The following is a 20,648-nucleotide window of genomic DNA, read 5'->3' as shown; positions in this document are numbered from 1 at the left end:
AAACCTTAATGAGCTGAATTAAAAAGTCGACACTTCTAAAAATGTTCCTATAAAATTCTGAACACAGAGAGGGAGATATCGCTTATTTATTCCTTAAAATGATTGATTTCAGTTAATCTTTCTCGTGCAAATAGAAACTTAATTTCACGTATTTGTACATAGATTTGCTCATGCAATTATTAATGATTACATAGAGAACCATAATAAGTAAACATATGTTTATGCAAAATTGATTAATATGCGACGACTGCTCGGCTAAATCGCAGCGTTTCTTCATCGAGGAGAACGATATTCATCTCGCCAAGCATCGGAGTCGACATTGCTCAAATGCCATCTATTCTACTTTAATTACGCATTGCTGCAGAGTAATAAACGTTGGGTCCCGCCCAACCGACGTACAAGTGCGACGCGAATACATATTATCTCGCCGGTAACTGCGAGCAGATATTTCAGGCATTCCTCTGATTGAAGCATCGAGCGTGGCACGCAGCCACCACTCGTTAACATCATGGAGCTTCGTCGTGGAACGCACAACGGAGCGTGCCGGGGCTCCTTCTATACTTATCGCGGTAATTAGTCTCGAGTTTATTCATCCGGTCGGAGAAAGGAAGGCGTCTCGAGGGGGTCGTCTTCGTTATCGGACGACAGTCCTCGACTTCTCTCGTCGTTCCCGATCCGCCTCGCGTAGCGTTGCCAACCTGATCCGACAAGGGAAGTTCGGTGTAGCCCGTAATTCGAAAAATTTGAAACTTGGCAGCTTCAACTTTTACATTGAATTTTCGTGACAATATCGTCGAATCACGTTCACAAGGAGCTTCACAAGGAGCTCAACAACTCGGAAGTGAAATAAAATGTTTGTACAGAACTATGCACACACAAGTAACTCAATTCAAATCCATAATAATATTTTTCGTTGTGGTTAAAAAATAATCGTGTATGTTTATTTATTAAAATCACCTTTTAGTTGTATCAAAAGATATAAGTTCAGAAGAAACTACTCTATTTTTCATGCGTTTGAATACTTTTGGCGGTTTGTTGAATTTTTCTTGTGAATAGAACTCGGTGGATCTGTCATAACATTTCGATAGATAGAAAAAGGAATTGAATGTATCTTTTATGTATTATTTTGGTACGGAAAAATCGGGATACGAATGCAACTGGCCAATCCGTCAATCCATCAATATATCAATGACAATTGATAGAATTTAATAAACGTCAAAGTTCACGCTATTGAATGAAGATGTATTGACTAAATGTGGCAAAAGTTAATGTCTTTATAAAGAAATCTTTATAAAGAAATCTTTATAAAGAATGCCAGAACTTTGTATTGTAAACAAAAATATAATACGCTTAATTAAAAGTTTTGGAACAGGTTATAGACGTTCCTTATACAGATTAAGTGTTTCCAGCTCTTGAATGCACAATTTTTTTCCAACTTCTTTCTAAAACCAATCTATAAAAAAATTGAATGGAGATATCTTATTGATAGAGTAATAAATTATTATTATATACACATATTCTTGCGAAAAACGTAATTACATTTAAGAAAGGTACTGACGTGATTATAAAGATATTCCAAGAATTCTTAATCTTCAGCATCGGCTGGTGTTAAAAGGGTAAACTTTTCCGTATAACTTTTACCGCCTTGCGTTCCCCAATCAAGTTTTATACCCTCAGCTTTTTTCTAAGTTTTCACCAAGCAATTAGAATTCTCATTTTTCCCATTTGTCTCGTCCGTTTATGTGCTAAACTATCCTTTCAAAAGTCAGCCAATTTCGATAAATGTAATTGAAAAGAATTTATCAACGTTGGTATCATTGTCCTGATGATTTCACCCCCCCGTCCCCCCTTATGCATCGATCGCTTGTCCATTGAATTCTCGAGAAGCTCAGGGGAGTGCTACTCCGGCTAGAATCGTGCCGTAACTTTCTCTACTCGAGCACGCCACCCGTGTTCTTTGCGACAGCTTGAAAACATAACAGAATAATGGAAAGCGCAAGGGGGAACACGGTGTGGAACGGTGAACGCCAGGGGTGGAATCAATGGGGGAAGCTCGCGGTTTGATCCATCTCTCCGCGCACTCGTTCTCTCGGTGGGGACCCATCCTCTCGACCCAATAATCTCGTGTGTCGAACCGGGAGGAGCGTGCCTTATTTTTTGCTCGCGACGATACTCGTTACCCACGACTCGGTTTTCTCTTGCTGCCCCGGCGCGCGTTTTGTCTTCCTTTTTCTCTCTCGCGCGGATGCTGACGTATACGGCTTAGTTCTGTCATAATTTATACTCTCTTACAAATTAGCGCTACGCTTTAATCGATTGACCGGCGGTGGCGTGAAAAATAGGCTCTGCTTCAATTTAGGATGTAGCAGGCGTATAATTAACACTGGTGTATCTTAGCGATTGAAAATGAATGCTATTCATAAGAAGGCAATTGTATAATAACTGTTTATGAAGTGTAATAAAAGGGTTAAATAATCAAGTACGCAGGATATCCACAAGATTGAAAAATAAGAGGAGCACTGTTTATCTAATAACGTTTGTTGTCGATATTAAGACATTACAACATATAGTAATATGATTACAAAATTACAAAAGCAATTGAAAAATTTAGAAAAAAAGAAAGCCAAAGACATCCACTCGACATAAAGTTCTTGTTGTTGCAATTTCGCGTTAAACAAACTGACATTGATTGAAACCCCAGATACGAACGAAATATTGCTTCCGGATAAATCATTAGGAGTGGATGCTCGTTCCGTTCAATCATGATTCGTTTATTCTGTGTACTCTTCTGTATGTTTGTTACCGGAACCTTCGTCTCTTTGTCGGAAATAAAATACGGTGATTTATTGGAAAAACTGATACGTGTTTTTAAATTTTAAACGCACGCGATCTCTTTTTCAGGATGTTTCTTGATAATTCTTTTTCTTTCCGATCACTAAGATATAAGATTTTTTATGTGCATCGCCATTTTTATATAAAATATTGCCCCACTTTCTAACGTTTCACAAAATAATCGCCTTTCGGTCACTTACAATCATATCAGTTAATCAGCGATAGGTATTGTTATAATGTTTTACAAATATCTATATAAAAGTTGTAAGCTCAAGATCGATAGTATTGTCTTATTGTTTTCATTGCAAGGCAGCGAAAATCTCGGCTGGTGATTTATGGGAACTCGGTTTGCGCGAAGCGCAGAATTTGATCGATGGATAAGAATGTTGTTGAATCCAAGTAGGCCGCTATGTATCGGGTCGATCGGATAACCCCTCGATAGTTAATAACCACCGTCAGCCACCGTCTGAAATTCCACGATCGGTTCCTGTTATTAAGTCGTAGCCATGTCAGAACCTTCGAGTCGTTTTCGTGGAGATGATCGCCGTAATTAGCGATTAATCGAAGTAGTATCGGGTGAGTCCTGCGGCGTTTACCGCCGGCATTTAAGAGCGAATTAGTGTTTTCGGATCTACGTCGATATTAATTAGCTCGGACTGTATCCCACGATTTATAATAGTCGAGTTGCAGCTCCTTTTTATGGCGCCTCTCATAAATCAATATATCCCCGGAGAAAAATAAAGTGTTACTAAAGCAAACAGTGAAACTCTACCCAGTAAATCTATCTCAAGTAAATTAGTTCTTTGCGGAATACCTGTGATTAAATGAAATTTAGTAGCACTTTATTCTTCACTCGAATAATACTTTCTCGGAAGATATTAGATTCCTTCTCTGAAAAATGTATAAATATATAGTCATACTTTACTCACATATAATCTTACTGATATTTATATTCAAAGTACCTTTACTATTAAAATTAATGATACTATTTTTATCGAAAATGATAAATATTTGAAAAGTGAGAAATTAATGCTAAATAGTTAAATTAATAACAAAATTTTGTAAAATTAAGATATTGCTTTTCAGAAATAATTGAAAATTCTTGAAAGTTAGTTCTCTCTGATTTAAAATACATTATCTTTGTAATTATTTTCTAAAATAAGATAAGCATTTTTTTAGAAAAAAGAACTTGTCATGAATTCTTTTTGAAACAATACTGGCATCGGAATATTTCAACTTTTACGTTATTTTCTTTTATTCTGCTACCAGATACGTTCAAACTTTTAGACCTTTACTTTTAGACCTTTTTCTTATCGCGCGTGTATCGTCCGTTTCTCAACTTCGGAATGTGTAAAACTTGTTCTCGGGCGTTTCATTTTAACGAAAAGTCATGCACTCTTTTCCGAATTTTATTCAGAGAGGAAATAGCAAGCTTATTCTCAATTGTGATCTTTCGTTCTGACAAGAAAAAAAATGTCACAGAACACTGAAATACGAATAGATGTCTGATCTGGGTTTTGTCAAGGAAAGCTAGTTAATACGTTATCTCCTTTTATTTTAAACATATACTTTCCAATATTTTTCTACTGTTTGACATTTGTTGGTATAGTTTAGGTAAATTTCTCGTGGGCAACATATTTTTTTCTATTTTAAGTCGCTTTTTTCTAAGCAGACGCTTGACAAAAACTGAACCTCGAGAGGAAGGACATCAGACATAGATAAACCTCAAGAAAACTAATCTTACATATATGATTAAACTAAATATTTTTTGTAAAAATTTTTATTGGAAACATACCCTTTTCCTATAGCAATTCTTTCGCGCGTAACATTTTTGCTTTCAATTAAGTTTAATAAATAATAAAACACTTTTCTGTATGTTATTTTCTTATGTAAAATAATATTAGTATTGGATTCCCCATTATTTTAATTAAACGCGTTTTCATTTATAGTGCATATGCAAAATCCATACAATGCATGTAAAAAGGATATATAAAAACATTTTTACTGCTTACCATTCCGTGAATTTAATCCTTGTTTGTCTTTAATAGGATTAACTTAATCCTATTAAAGACAAAATCAAAGAGTTTTTACATTTCCAATTATTCCTACAATCCTCATATCTGCTAATTAAAAGGACATGATATTGTCGTTTGCTCATGAAGTTAAATCGTTTTGTTGAAATAACTCGTCCATTCTTGGATAAAAAACCTTCCGTGACGAACATTTCTCTCGAGACCGAGCAGGCTGAATGATTTCTTCGAAAAATGTTTCGAACCTGTGTTTGCGGTTAGTCAAACACAGCTGTGGGTTTAATATAAAAGAGAGAAAATTACCGCTCTGCTTTTTTATCATACCATAATTGATTCAGAAAAAATAAAGGATCTCGAGAATGCATTAGGTCATATTTCTTCCAATAAAAAAATATAATCTAAATATATTCCCGAGTGTGTTAGAAAATATTGTAAATAGAAGATAGTAATATTTTCAAATAATTGTCTATTAGAATATACGATTCCCATTTTGATTGCAAAATTCATTTAACCTTAAAATTATTAATACGAATCACATCATATAGATTTAATCGTATTAACGAAGATTCGATTTAAAGCGTCATTTAAAATTGAAGTCGTCTTGCTGGCTGAGTAGCAAAATGTTGAAACTTCTTCGCGCGTTTCGCTTATCTTCTTTTTCTCATCCCGCGGCAGGAAGAATTCCACTGCCGCAAGAGAGTGGTCGATTCATACACTTCGAGCGTTTCGCTAACACGTTCAGGTATGCTAGACCCTTTTATTGGTACAGTACGTGGCATCTACGTGCTCGGAATTCCTCTCTGAAATCTTGAAACTTAATGAAAGGTGCTCGTTTAGATCGTTGAGAATAATCAATATAATTCTTCTTGATGTCTTCATGAAATGAATAATCACACTTAAATTTCCGTATATTTTCTTTTATAAAATTCAAAACACATTATTTTAAAATAAGTATATATTATATATAGTGACAAAAAATTGACGCTAATATAAAAATTATTTTAAAACAATAGGTATACTTATAGTAAGAAGGGAATTTCTACGTTAAGAGAAAGAGAAAGAGCATACGGAAACTATATAAGGAGCGAGTTGAAAATAATGCAAAAGCGCATCATCGGCTAAGATGGAATTTATGGTACGAGTGTCACCGTAATCGTTGTAGGATGGATTTTAATTTAAGTCCCACTTAAACTTTAAATAGAGTCGCCACGGCGGTGTCTGGGCGTCTCGCGGTACCTCTCCGTAATGCTACGTAAAGCCGTAATTACATCCTGTCGTGCCGAGGACCCTTTTATCCCGTCATTTGCGGTCGGAACCCACGCCGGCTTCGAACCATAGATAACGCCAGGCTGTACGATTATACCCGCGCCGCGCGTTCAAGAAGTTATCCCGCGCCCACAGGTGCCCCGTCTCGGTTTCCATCCGCTCCGACTCGCTCGCGGATTACTCTCGGTAATCACGCGGATCGGCCTTGCCAGATGCGCGATAATTATCGCATCAGACCGATAAGTTTATTACAAAATTGCAGCGCTGGCGCGCTCGGAACAGATGTGAGCGCGAGTTAGCTCTATAGACATATTTCAATCGTTATTCCAGCCAAGCGATTTCCGCGTGTAATCATTACAAAATGCCAACTGGTGCTAATTTTACAATCGCACAATATCATAATTCTGAATACGTATTAAATATTACTCCAATTTATAAGCCAATTAATTAATGTAGTCATTCGAAATGTTGCTGGCGTAAAATTGTTGATGAAATAGTTTGAATAAAAAGCTCTATACAAATATATAATAACTAAGAATATCATTGAGAAATTTTTAAGAATATAATAGTTTATATCGCAAAATATTATCTAATCTAATAGCTAGTTTTTTTCATAAAATTCATTCTGTTAGTTTTAGTTCTTGTAATATTTTTCCAATGAATTGTTTTACTACCTTGAGTTTTATTTAATGTAAGGAAAATGTCTTTAGTCTTTTTCAGATAAAGGCAGAGTTCTAAAGCACATTGTGAAAGTCTCTACGGTATCTATGTCTAATACTCTACTCTTTAACTAATTTACATGAAAATACGCAGCCTTAAAATATGCGTGATATGTCTCGTAACATCGACGCGACTTAACACTTACTCGCCTCTTCCGTGAGAATTTTGTGTATAGTCGTTATTAAATAACGACACCATCGTCAATGCAATAAGTTACCGTATACGACTCCGTTATGCGTCCTAACGTGTTGGCGATGCGCTCGCCGACGTCGTCGTAAAAGCGTGCGCGCGTCTCGCGCCAATCGGGAATTTCGATTATTGCTCGCGAGCGCGATCGTTAACGAGGCATTTATTGCGCAACGAGATAAAAACCGCCGCGGCCTCGCCGTCATTCGTCGGGCCATTAAGGCCCGAAAGGGGAGGTGGGAGACGCTTTACTGATCCGAACGAACGAGCGAGTCGAATTCCCTCGCTCCATTCAGCGGCATGGGCAACTTCCTCGTCGTGGCCCTTCCTCCACGAAGGTAGAAAACCGGTAGCCGTCATCACCGCCCTTTCCTCCCCACTCCCCTCGGCCAGTCGGATTAGGAAAAAATTCCACGTAGCGCCGCTTAATGAACCGATTTTAATTTTGAGCGGCGCGACGCCCACGGAATAATTAATTAAGAGTGCCTCCGCCCTTCGTCCACGGGCCCTTTTTCCCGAATAGCACTCGCTACGTCATCCCGCACAAAAAGAACGGAGAAAGAGAGAAAGTTGAAAGAAAGGTAGAGAGAATGAGAAACATAGTAAATAAGATACTTAATGTTTCCTTAGACCGAACGACTTTGTCACAATTATAAAAAAATTCATGAACAAATTGAGCTAGTCGAGAAAGCAAGATGAATTTAATTCATTTTCTACGGCTCTACGCGATCATGCAGATTAACACGCCATTGTACCTCTTTATTATTCGAAACGATCGGGATTGATTTGTCGTCGAGACACGCCATGAATAATTATTTGAATATTATTTTTACGGTGCCGTGAGAAAGAAGATTTTGGAGTTGTTATTAATAAGATAAAATTAGAAGCAGTTAAAGAAATTGTCCAATTTGTATTTGCTGATCAGGCATTTCCTTACCTAGTCAAAATGCAAAAGTTGTATAAATCTGTTGTATATTATGAATCGTAGATTCATATTTTTTGACGAATTTGTTGTTCTGATCATCGCTTAATGAGAATTTGATTGGTCATTAGTTTTCTTTTAGGTTTGACATTCGGAACTTGAGACATTTACACATGCGCGCGAAAAACACCACGAATCTATATTTATATAAACTTTGTATAAACTCATATGCACTTTAAAAGATGTTGCAATGCTGAAAAATAAAGAATACACGCTTTCTCCGACGCGTCAGATCGCCGTCGTCCATATGGAGGAGTAACGATTGTTCCTCCTCGGATGCGCGCGTACATAATTCAATCATCCGTTTTGCTGATCCTTTTGCTCGTGCTATTGTGCGTTCGGGCAACAGCGGTCGCTAATTAATATTCGTTTAAGAGGACCTCCGTTCGCGCCGGTTTGCGCTGGTGTGGCCCGGGCTCCTTATGGGCGATCTCTCCTCCTCCGCGAGTATAACATGACCAAAGAAAGAGCAACCGCGATTATTAATGCACCATCGCTCGCGCGGGTCGCCTTTCGGTCGAAAGTTTCGCCGGTCTGCGTGGGACGATACGCCAACGGACGCGGGTAGGGAACACCTGTACTGAAATTACGAGCTAATTTTCGTGCCACAGTGGGATACATCGACGCGATCATCGTAATCATGCTCGCACGGCTCGTTTCCGGGTGGTCGCCAGAATCGCTTGGTTCGCGCATGATCGTGACCTTCGTGCGATCTTTCGTATGCTTCCCCAGGGTCATAAAATTCCCGCGGAATTGCTGAATCGAAATTAAACATCATTGTTTAACTACATTACGACGTATATACGATACATGTTGCGGATATTTGTCTCTCTTTTTCTTAAAGAATCACTTACAAGTATCGCTATTAATTTAATCTGTGAATCTCTCCCTTGAGCAATTTGGAATCAATACTTTTTAAAGAATTTGCACTTCTCTCTTCTCAGTTTGTCTAATTTAATAGCGAGATTAATGAGAAAGTGCTGTACTTATTAGAAAATTTAACATTTAATATTGAAGTTTTTATCAAAATCAAGATCAATAATTTATTCTCTATAATCAAATATCCGTTTTTGAATGTAGTTTTATTATAATATTTAAGAATTTTCAAATTTTTATATGCGCAATTAAATATTCCGCAAATCGATATCCCGTTTTCCGTTTACATTCTTCAAACATAATTTGCAAAATTTTTTTTGAACTCTACAATTTCACAGCTATAGGCAACATTCAAATTATCGCCATTCTTCAGATTTACCCTGTCGTATCTTCTTGGAACAATAGCGTGACTTGCGACACTTGTGGTATTCAACGCTTCGACTCTAGGCTCGTCACGGCGATGTCGAAGGTCGCAATTTTCATTGACGCGTGTCACATAAGGGACTCGACGCCACTCCGAAGCGAGTAATTCCATCGCGCGGCACGTCGCCGCGCACTCACAGCTCCTCCGACGGCGAGCCGGGGGTTGCTTTTAGCGGACTAAACGCACCTCTTCAATTACCAGCCATCTTCTCGATACCGTGTAATGAGGTCCATTGTGCTGAGACGCGTCCGCACCACGTTTCACATGTGAGATTCGCGTCGCCTCGCGCGTGCACTTAGGGGCGGCCTTAAACGGATTACTTCGCGCCTTCGTATCTCTCGCCCTCGTCGCGCTCGAAGAAGCGAGCTGGATAGCGCGACAGCGCCACGAAGCCTAATTCGATTTCGACAGGATGCGTGCCACCGCCCGACCGCCGTGTATCGCACCTTCGGCGCACTTACGCGCGCTTACGTGCAAGAGAGCACGTACGTGGATCTTCGTGAGACCTAATTGATCTAGTTACATCCACCCTGCCTGAGACAATAATGATGCCGTAATGAACGAAGCGAGGACACGCTCGGCACTAACCGAATCGGCTCGCTTCGAAGTCACTCCGTTAAACGTCAAAACACCTACATTTCCCCTCATTTAGAAGAATAACAACCGTAGTTCAAAATATAGAAATGTATTTTTATCTGGATATAAAGGGATATCTGGGATTTGAAAGTTAATTTAATTCCTCTGGTATTTCTAACAATAGATATTTGTTTCGCCCCTCTGTGTGAAAAATACAATTTTTTTACGGTAAAAGCTATTGTTCTAAAAAGTACGATGTGTTTAATTTTCTATGAATCATTGTATCTTCTATATTTATCTGTTAGAATAACACTGGAATAATTTATACGACTTGTTAAAGAAACTTTCTATATAATCGCGACAATAAAATGAGCGGCGCGTGTTTCTTCTTCGAGGAAATCGACAAAACAGGCCAACTTTCACAAATCCCTTATTTATTCCCAGATAAAGCCTACATCTTGGCTTTGGCTGTTAAAGAAGACGCCGTTTCCGTTGATTTAAGACGATCGTATTACTCCCGCGAGACGTCAGATCGAGATTAACGATCGATCGGTCCGTGCACCGCGGATTATGCTGCCACATTTTCTACACCATTCCCTCTTTTCTCTGTTTCTCTCTCCTCGAACGAGGATGTCGACCTATAAATTACGACGAGTTGCATATAGCTTGTATCGTTTACGGTTTCGATACTAGTGTATGCGATTTCTATCGCGTCGCGTTTTACGTGTAAGATGGATTCCGTTCGAGAGACGAAACTCGTCGGACTATTATCTGCAGCTTTTATTATCCTCTCGTTGACAGAGTCGAAACGTGTTCGAGGGACAAGTTACTCTCGCTACCGATTTACTGCAAGAAATTTCAGATTTGTGGTGACTTGAACTTACTTTGTTCTCGCCTGTGTATTCTGAGACAGTTACGATCATCTCTATATATTCCTATGAAGCGATAAAACATTTGAAGCTGTACTGCTTACACTAACCATCTCTGAGACCATCAAATGTTCAAAGATTCGATTATAAATTTTTTTAACAGAGACCTTATAACAAAATCATTAATTATCATAAATATTTTATTTGCAATATTGAGTAACATGGTAATTAAATACCAGTCTTATTTTATTTACATCTCCAAACTTTATTCGCTAAAATCTTATATAACTTTTAACATTTATCAGCAAGACAGTTTCCATATTATTTAACTATCTTCAATTATTAACATCTCATAAATATTTAGTGCTTCCATAATTTAATGGAAATATCATACGTATACTTCGTAATCCACAAATCAATAAAAATTTTGTAGGGACAACAATTGTAAAACTTAATAATAAAAGATGTCATCGATATTAGACAATGTCTGCAAAAGAATATATCCGAAGGAAAGAAACGCTTGTTATCTAACAGCGTTATCACAGTAGCATATCGTGTTGCTCGTGTACACATGTCCAGGCGACTGCAGCTTTGTTTCGAAAAAGTCGGCACGCACGTTTTAACGTTGCTCACGTTCGACTATCGCCAGCCTGGCGCTAGTCATCGCACGAGACACGATCTAGCCGGAGGGTTCGTGACCTATCGCCGGCTTTGAAAACTCGAGCGTCCGTGTCAGATCTTATCGATACAACTGGCAATCAACTCCTTCGAACGCGACCGATGATACCTGACACAGGTCGGCGAGCTGCCTTTGAAACTCAGGCGGTTAGGCCTCTCGCAAACGTTTCAGTGTCTAGTAGCTGATCCATGAAACGCGCACGTCACGTCGTCTGTCCGGCCTCTCTAACGAGCTCAAATCTAATGGGGACCCTTTCGTTCGGGGGCGACGAGACGGAGAAATTCCGATCGGGAGAATTCTCTCATTGATCGCTCGACGCCACCGCACGTTTCGTTAATCCGCATAGTAAAGTTTCTATTAGAGGCAAACTGTTTTGGGGAGACGGCACTTCGAGACTGACACATTTGAGATAACGGCACTTTTAATAGAGATAAAATGTTTCCAAGTTTCAATATCTTGATTTATCGCTAGAAAATAAAACTTTTATCCTCGTTTATAGAACCAGTCAAATAGATAATTTATTACATATCTATGTTATAGGCACACACAGATATACAAGAAATGCTGTGATATGATCCGAAAAATATTTCACGCGAAATTGTATAAATTTGGATTGCTGTAAAAATATTTATTATAAATAAAAAAAATTATTACATTTGATGGAAATATTTTGAAATTATTTTGTAATTTTAACAGTGTTGCGGTAGGTATAAAAAAACGCGTTTATAAAATATTTTTCGCGCACATATAACACTGGAAAATAATAGATATTCTGGAAAATATTTTATTAAACGTAGAAAAAAGGTACAGGATCGACATTTCTGAAAAATCTTTTAGGAATTCTTTGAATTTTCCGATAATGTAAAATTCTGACATTAAGATTTCTTATTTTATCACGCATGTTGATTTTCTTCTTCAAAAGATCTAGAATCGATAAAAATACTTATAATAGAACGTGTAAACCTACATAAGAATAGATTCTTGTAGTGGAATTTATGTAAAGTATTGAGTATAAAATCTTTGTCTTACAAACCAATTATTTATCGTGTAATGTTAAATCAACTTGGTTCCAAATAACGACACTTTAATGATGTTCAATCGATTTCGGCCGAGTAATTAATAGAAAAGGAATTTTCACTGGTCAATAGGGCGTTCCTAAAAATGATCGATGATTATATAGACTTAAGTGCGTTTTAGAGATTGCAGTCTGCTGCGCGAGAGATACAACGGAACGGTACCGAGGGATAGAGAAGTCTCGCCGAGGGTGCAATTAACCCTCGGGTCAGCTATCAACAGCTCGTCGGAATTACCCGCTTAGGATTTCGTTCGTTTATGCACGCCCAACTGCTCTTCCTTATAGACGAGTCGAAATATGTCAAAAATAGAAATCTCACTCGCCTTTTAGATGTTCGCCACGTGTAAAATGATGAGATCGATCAAAAATCTCTGATTCGTTGCATGAATGTTTTATTAAATGTTTGAAAAATTAGAACTAAATAAAATGTATGATAAATTAAAATTCCATATCCAGTTTTTGTTGTATAATTTTTATTAAGTATTTCTTATCCATAAAAAAACTAATTATTAACAAATCGTATCCATTTATAAAACTTTGGCAAAAGAATCTTGGATATTTTTGGGGAATTTGTTAGATTAGGATGATACGTATACATATACATACGGTTGGTGATGGCTACACTGATATGATAACTATTGGGATATTAGAAAATTGCAACAGTTTATAAAGAGTAAAATTTTCACCTCGTAACGCCATCACAATAATATAGGTAATCATGCAGATGCAAAGTATGACTGATTCTATATTGAGATCTCAGGATTAGCTTCAGGCAACTCGGAGATTACTATGTGTTACAAAATGAAATTTAACAGCTGGCAGTTATAAATGATACTGACCTTGTGTGAATTCTAAATCTGGTTATTCTCAGACACTAATATTTTTAACTAAAATGACTTTGAAAAATAATGCAATTATCTGTGCAAATTACTATTGCTTTAGAATTAATTGAATTTACATATAACGCTAAAACAGACTATACATACATAAACTTTACATTTAATATTATTAATATAGTCATTTATCGCAAGCTTACAGTTACCTTTCAACGTTATTGTTTATAGATCTTTCACGCGAGCGACTTACATTTATTTTATACAATCGAAATTAAATGATCTTTGAAATGGTCTTCAATCTAGTGAAGCTTATAGAAAAATCACGGTTCTATCGCATTGTTTCGGTGCATCAAATTGTACGGATTAGCGCAAGAATCAGCACGTATAGCACGATCTCCCAACAATTGGCAACAATTCCCCGAGAGTTTCTCGGTCTCGCCCGAATAACTACATTTCGCCGATTATCCGAGCGACCACCCGAAGTCACGCTCTCTCCTCGATCTACCCTTCCCGCGAGTCCTAACCACGCGCTTCCGTCTGCCGAGATTGCTACGTTTCTGCGCGAACGGGAAAAGACGAGACGAGTTCGCCACGGAGAGAAAATCACGGCGATGATTTCGCCGAGATCCCGAAGAGATATCTGGCCGTGTGGCGCAATGTCAGGCATTATCGAGTTTCGAACGCGGTATCATCGTGCCCGGCAACGAACACACGTTTCCATGCAGCATCTCGCGCGTGCGGCGCGCGAACGGAATACACGTCTAGAAATCCGAAAGCGTGAAATCGCCTTACGGGGTACGCGTGATTATACACAAGAGGGATTAGACTTTTGTGCCGCTACTGCCACGTTGTCCGCCCCGGGCGAGGACAGCCTCGTTCCTCTTATTAGCGCGATGCAGCTAGCTACGCATATACCGCATATATTTCAGATTTCTTTGTCTCGTTTGGACCTGATTTCTCGTTGACGGAGATATTCAGGTTCTAATAGGTTTTGAGTTATAAGCATTTATATACGTGATGAATGTTTAGAATTCTAACTACAGACGAGTAACACAAATAAAGTAGCGCGAATAAATCTCTATCTGATTTTGAAATTAAACTTTACTATAATAAAATGCTAATTCAATTATAGGATTTTGTTAAAAATATATAGGTATATATTAGAAATTAATTTCATCTACGTGTCATAATTAAAATAAAATTTGCATTCTGTAGAATTGTTTTGTTATATAGTCGGATTTATATCGCTTTTAAAATGTTTAAAAAGATACAGAAGATACATTAAGAAAAAGAAACATCTTATTGCAAAAACTATTTTATTTATAATAACCACTATATGTTGTACGTATATGTCAACAGATACCCTTTATAACTCTTTTTTGTGAACTTTTGTCTAAACATTTTGTAAAACGTAGACCACAGGACTTCAAACAAACTAGTGAAAACAAATGTCTCTATACTCTATCACTATCTAATCCTTTACATTCTTGTATTCGCGCAGCATACACAGAATGTTCAAGTGAAATTTTTGCATCGTAATTTTTCAGTTTTATTACTCTTTAGCTTTATTTTTACGTAAACCGACAGGTGCCGATCACCGATTATTTTGGGTGAAAAATGAGAAAGCCAATGAATAATGTCGCTTTTACTCCCCCTCCGCAAAAAAAAAATAAAAAATAAAAAATCCAATACGCAATACATGGAACCACCACCTCCAACTGTTGCGCTCTGTTCGTGTGCATCGAACGTGTACATACACAAGAGCGCATCTCCGCAAAATTTATATCGAGCGTTCTCATCGCGTTCGCTGCAAGTCATCCTCGCGCGCGCGGTGAAAGCTCAACGATACGCGAACAAACGCGATATCACGCATATCGTCGCGAGATACTCATGCATAAAAATTCTCTCGTGCATCGAGGAATGTCACGTGAGTTTCGAGCAAAATAAAAATTATCCCGGGACGAAACGACTGCGGTGTCGGCGTTCGTCGGCGCGCGAACGATCCTCCACTAATATCCCGTAATTTCCTCGAGTACGAGTGCACCGGTCGATTTATCATATTACCGGGCAATGTTTGTCCTCTCGTTCGCACCGTAGGTGTTCCCCCGCGAACCTTCGGCGAGACTCGCGCGACAAAACGCCCACGCGGAGCCGTGCCGTGCCGCACCGTCGGCGTCGTCGGCGAAAAAGATGTGGCGCGTCGTGCGTGTGCGCGTGCACGTACACGCGCGCAGGCACACCGGTATATTCGGGAAAGCGTAAATTTACGAGCCAATAAATTATCGCGCGCGCCGCGCCTATCTAACGCGAACGGTCCCGCTCGCGAAACGCTAACGAGGCGTTAACGCCGCCGCACATCGGGATCGCGGCTCGACGTTAATGAGGAGGAGAACCGCGCCAGCGCGAAAACCAGGTCCGCGTTTTCGTCGTGGCGAGAGGGGGAGGAAGAGAGGGATGTCGTTAACACTAGAACAAAACGGCCGATTCGTCCACTAACGATCGCAACCAACTGTCCTAATTATAACTTTGCTAATTGCCTCGCAGCGTAACAAGAATTCCTTTTAATCGTTCCTTCGGGAGGCATTGTTTGAAAGGAAATCGTGCAAATTTTCGTTACAAAAGCTCTTTGTTTTAACGCAATATACATAGAATATTCAGAATCCAAGAGTTGTTAGTTGTGTGAAAAGGGTTTAATTGTACGCGCTCTCAAATATTACATTTTCCCTGAAATTAATGCTTATGAAATCTTTATCTTTACGGTTATTTTTCCTCTTCGCTACAATAGAGTCATACGTATGATCTAGATTAATTACTTCAAGTATTTTCATGTTTCAAATATTACTCTATTGGAAATTATTTCCATGGCACAATATTTTATTAATATCTTTCGATATACTTAATTACTTTTATATCGAGTATCTCAATTGTATCATATTACTTCCTATCTTATATTCTTTGACTGATCGAAAAATTTTACACACACGTATATGTATATATGAATTAAATTTTAACAATATAAATAGATAAAAGATATTTTATTTAATATTGAATAAATTTCAGTTTAACGGAATATTTGTTTGAAACTTACAAATTGCTGTTACAAATTAATAAATGTTAATATTTAAAAAAAACACATTAAAAACCGCACTGTTTCATTAAATTTTTATTAAAGTAAATTGATCGAAAATTAGTCGGATAATTTGTGAATTAAATCCGCGTGAAAAGCATTTTGTACAGTAGCCGACCAATTGTGTGTTACAGAGGCGGGTATTGTACGTCGCGAAAAATGCATTACGCGCAAATGTAAATATTTGAGGAACGGAGTGGCGCAACTCGGAGCTTGTAAAGCGTTTATAATACAGTTCGCGCGGGGTTTGAAAGACTTCGGAACATCAGTTCGAGGCGAGAAAATCTCGCAGTGCTTTTCATCCAATTTTCAGCAGATGTGCGCAACTTTCGAAACTCCCGCGAGACCGGAACGCGCGGCCGGAAGATTAAATGAACTCCAGGATTAGAGATTTGATCAAGGCTTTAACAGAGAGCTGACGGTAAAATATTTAATCTCTTTATCTGCAAGCTGGCCGATTTTTTTTTAATAAGACCTCCGACGCGGCTAATGAAAGAGATAAATTGAAGAAACTGCATGCATACCTAATGGAAAACAGTTTCTACAATTTTATGGGATGGAAAAAATATGATAATATAATCAAAGCATATTCGCCAGTTATATTTCTTACAGTAAATAATTATGAATATACATACATAATAGAATTCCATTCTTCAAATAACCTATATCGATCGCCTCTAAGAAAGGTTAATCTGAGATTTAATGAGCTATTTAATGAGAATTAAAAGTTTCTTATAAAGTCCTATAAGAATAAATTAGTATGTAAATTAATGCATTACACAGGTGGGCATTCTACAAAAAAGTTCTAGTTCAAAAGTTATGTAATAGAAAGACTTAAGGAACTTAAGACAAAGAACGATTTTTTGCATGATTAGCAAGATATAATATAGAATTCTTTTAAAAAATAGAGAATTCTAGAGTATAAAGGTTTTAAAATGTAAATTGTAAGATTTCCATGTTACATTATGGTTTGCATTATGTAAGTTCTCCATGTTCTTTGAACACTGAAAATCAAAGCTTTTCATAATAAAGCGATATATTTAAACCACCAGAATTTGTCAATGCACACATTCGTACATATACGCGTCATTTACGTGCATGTCAATACGACATATGTCTGTTTAAATGTATGCTTATGCATTTTCAAGAAGTCTCCTTTCGTGCCAATGTCCTCGGCCAAGAACGTTGCTTCAATCTTGGAATTTTATTTCGAGCTTCGTGGAATAATAAAGCGTACAAAGACCAGCCGTAAACGCGGAAAAGGGCACCTAACCGCGAGCGTGGATAAAAATTCTCCTCTCCGGATGAAGAGTGCATCTTTCGATCATCAAGTCGCGGGAGTGTAGCCGCCGCTCTCTCATCGATCCGAGATGTTGTCTCGGAGCAGGAGGGAACGAAATTTTCGTGCGTGACTGCCGAACACGTGCCTCACGCGCGTATCTCGCGTCCTATACGCGCGCGAGATGAGAGCCCAGGCTCGGGATGTGAAACGACTGCTTTCGTATAGCTGACGATAGTCTGGGAATAATGGCTGCTGTGAGCAGCGCTATAAACGGCGCGCGTGATTCTTCGTCGTCGTCGTCGTTGGTTGTTCGCCATTCTCATTACAAATGGTCTCGTCCGCGGACACGTGTTTGTTTATGTCGCCATCAGTTCCGAGCACCGTGGATGCTGGCCAGCTCGGAGAGGAACATTTACCGCGCCGAAGGTGCGCGGAATGGGACAACTTTACCGTCTCTGCTTCGTTCGACGGTGTTTCTTCGGTATACAAGGTGTCTCGGAAGCCCCGTTATTCCTTTCACTTAGAAATCGAATGTTTGGGAGTCGATTGTTCCTTAGTAAGCATTAGTCGAAGCACCGATCATTTCTGGAGTTATAGACATTTAAATGAAGGAAAACTTAGAAACAATGAAATGCTATTCTACGATTAATTTCGGGGGAACGTTATTCGGATATTTGAGAATTGATTGGCAAGGTATTTCTTATTAAAAGTTGACAATTTATTTAATGAGATAATATTTACTGAAATTTAAGACTGAATTGATAAGAAATCTATAAATGAAGAGACTGATTGTTTAGGAACACTCTGTATATCGCGCGAAGTTAAGAAGTTATTTAGTCGTCGAGCGACAAGTAGACTCTCGTGTACGCGGTTATTTTCACGGACGAAAGGCACACGTGAAATAATGCGGTGAATTGGACTCGTCTGACCAGAAAGCCAAAAAGGATGTCATTCTTGAAGTATTGCACTCACAAAAGGCATGCAATGCCTTCTTCGAAATTAAGAAATAAAAAGTGCGATGTGTGTCAGATATGATATGAACTACAAAATATATTTTTCTAATACACGTGACTATCAAAATTTAATTAAATGTAAATAAGCAAATTTTTGATGAAAAATATCGTCGATGATAAGCCCAATCCTTTTAACAAGCAGAAATTGGCTACATGTGCTGAAAAAAGTCATAACAAAGAGAAAATCGATGCGTCGTATTATATTTATTATAAATTTATTATTATGTTGACATTTACACGTGCGAATCGAGAGGAATGTCCGCGCTTAATTCGTATTTAATTTGGAAACAGCGAATATCGAACAATCACGCGTTAAATATTAATCTTATTTTTATAATACAACAGAAAGATTATAAATTTTTATTTCGATGATAACACAATGTTAATATTGGATAGTATATTTGCATTACACATAAATAACAGTAGGAGCATCACAAGCAATTCTGTTTTTATCAGCGTTTGATTTTAATATGTTCATTCCACGGTAGCAATAAAACGCGACGAGTATATACAAACTACTTACAAATAATGTACTTATTCATTGTACAAATCCCCGACATGGCCATTCGAGATAACCCTTGCGCAAGATACTTGCCTCGGCAGGATCGTAAATCCCTTATTCTGTCCTTCGCTCCCTTTATCGGCCAAACGGGTGTAAAACTGACTGCGTACTGTTAAAGTCGAAACTTCCACGCAGTAAAAAATAACAAGCTCGTTTCGGAGCACGTCGGCGAGGGAAGGGTAAAACGCGCCCTTTTATCCCGCCATACGATCGTGCTGGTTTCACGTATGGTATGGCCCCGCCGAGCCGGTCGGTTAAATTGCCTGGAATCCGGAATTGGCCTGTGCTCCTCCGAGCGGAAGGGCGGACATCCCCCCCCCCCTCTCGATTTGAACCGTAATTCAGTTCAATAAGGATCGACAAAAAACATCTTTTCTTCTGGCAAGCAAAACATGTAGGAATAGAACGTCAGAGGGACGACCATAAATGCCCCGGCTCATTGAGGAACATTTTTACTTCTCCGACAATCGATTTTCTTACGCACCCGTAAACATCACCTCCATGCGAGTTTCCGAGTTTCGTAGCCAAGTAATTCCTGAAGATCTATTCGCGACTCATTGTGTTCTAATAAATCGTCGACGCTCGGCGTGCGGCCGCGTTTCGCCTATCAGTTCCGCCTCAGTTTTCGTGAAACGTGTTCGTTAGCCAGGCTATGTAATACCCAGACAAAATTGGATAATTCGATAATTATAATACTGCAGACTCTTGTTGCTTATTTTCTTCAATTAACGCTATAAATATATCACAACCGATAATTCTATATTTACTGCCTTTTACTTCTCGCGCGTATACGGATATTTCGAGACGCGAAGGCTCATGACAGCGCCATGATGTAGCCCGTGTACTCTCCTACGCGCGCGAATTCGATTAGAAGGCGCAGCTGCAGATTTATACCGACTATAGTCGATTTTCGCAAGAGCATACACGCGTACGTTAACTCGCGACGCCATATACATAAATCTCATCAGTTGTGGCAGAGTGTTTCATGCTACTCGATCGAGCAAACACTTCTCATTCTCTCGCGAATGGGGGGAGTATCACGTGCGCGAAAGAGAGAAAGAGATGTGCATGTGCAAACTGCACCTTCAAATTATAAGACGCGGTTGTGATTGTGTGTTCTTAGTGTTCTTCGGGGATATATTGCAAGTATGTGTTTAGATACATACTTGCAATATAATACAAGAATAAGAGTGTCTGAAAAACAATTAAAAAAATTTTTTTTATTAAGTTCAATCTATCGAGTTTTATTCAAACCTATTGAAGAATCAAAGCGTTTATTTTAAAAGTAATTTAAAAAATTAACTGCAGTGTTT

General features: G+C 38.4%; 2 protein-coding genes across 6 annotated transcripts in view; one reads left to right on the top strand and one right to left on the bottom strand.

Annotated features, from left to right (window-relative positions):
- Positions 1–20,648, top strand: part of LOC139774695 (uncharacterized) — a 192,825-nt gene that overhangs the window by 101,780 nt on the left and 70,397 nt on the right. The gene's annotated exons all lie outside the window — the stretch shown is intronic.
- The window catches only part of LOC139774688 (netrin-1), a 189,244-nt gene that overhangs the window by 103,971 nt on the left and 64,625 nt on the right, over positions 1–20,648 (bottom strand). The gene's annotated exons all lie outside the window — the stretch shown is intronic.

This window comes from Temnothorax nylanderi, unplaced genomic scaffold (genome assembly GCF_030848795.1).
Source record: "Temnothorax nylanderi isolate EJ_2023f unplaced genomic scaffold, tnyl_v1.0 TNYL_tig0085_pilon, whole genome shotgun sequence".
In the NCBI taxonomy this organism is placed as follows: Eukaryota; Metazoa; Arthropoda; class Insecta; order Hymenoptera; family Formicidae; genus Temnothorax; species Temnothorax nylanderi.
The sequence above is the reverse complement of the archived record's forward strand: the minus strand, read 5'-3'. Positions and strand labels throughout refer to the sequence as shown.